Source organism: Jaculus jaculus, chromosome 18, assembly GCF_020740685.1.
Source record: "Jaculus jaculus isolate mJacJac1 chromosome 18, mJacJac1.mat.Y.cur, whole genome shotgun sequence".
Taxonomy (NCBI): domain Eukaryota; kingdom Metazoa; phylum Chordata; class Mammalia; order Rodentia; family Dipodidae; genus Jaculus; species Jaculus jaculus.
Window position 1 is genome coordinate 23,991,253 of NC_059119.1, and position 806 is coordinate 23,992,058.

The following is an 806-nucleotide window of genomic DNA, read 5'->3' on the forward strand; positions in this document are numbered from 1 at the left end:
GGGCAAGCTGACCTCCTGCCTATGCTTACATATTTAAAATTTTTATTTTTAGAGAGAGACAGAGATAGAGAATTTGCACGCCAGGACCTCAGACACTGTAGTCGAACTCCAGACACTTGCTCTACCTAGTGGGCATGTGCGACCTTGCACTTGCCTCACCTTTGTGTGTCTGGCTAACATGGGATCCAGAGAGTTGAACATGGGTCCTTAAGCTTCGCAGGCAAGTGCCTCAACGGCTAAGCCATTTCTCCAGCCTCATGCTTGCTTTTTTTGTTGTTGTTTTTGGTTTGTTTTTTTGAGATAGGGTCTCACTCTGGTCCAGGCTGACCTGGAATTCACTATGTAGCCTCATGGTGGTCTCAAACTTGCCACAATCCTCCTACCTCTGCCTCCCGAGTGCTGGGATTAAAGGCATGTGCCACCACGCCTGGCTCCATGCTTACATTTTTGTTCCATGGCTTAAGGAGACTAGTCTTTCTGACTCGTGGCTCCTTTAGTGAGTGGGATATGTTTGTGACCCTCATCACATCTGAATCAGAGAGAGACTGCAAGATTTTGTCCGAATTTTCTGCCAACATCTAAATTGCAGAACATTTGAAGAATTATCTACTTGGCCTTAGCCCATCCAGTGTTTGGATGTGATTTTTTCCCCCCAAATAGTATGAGCTCATGCAGGTTTGCTTAAAGAAGAAGTATGGAGCCAGGGCTTCCCAGTGCAGCCCAGCAGGGACAGGAGGGCTGGGGGGTGCTGGCATAGCCATGATAGCTATAAAAACAGTTTATCTCTGGGATTATAGTCCTCTACA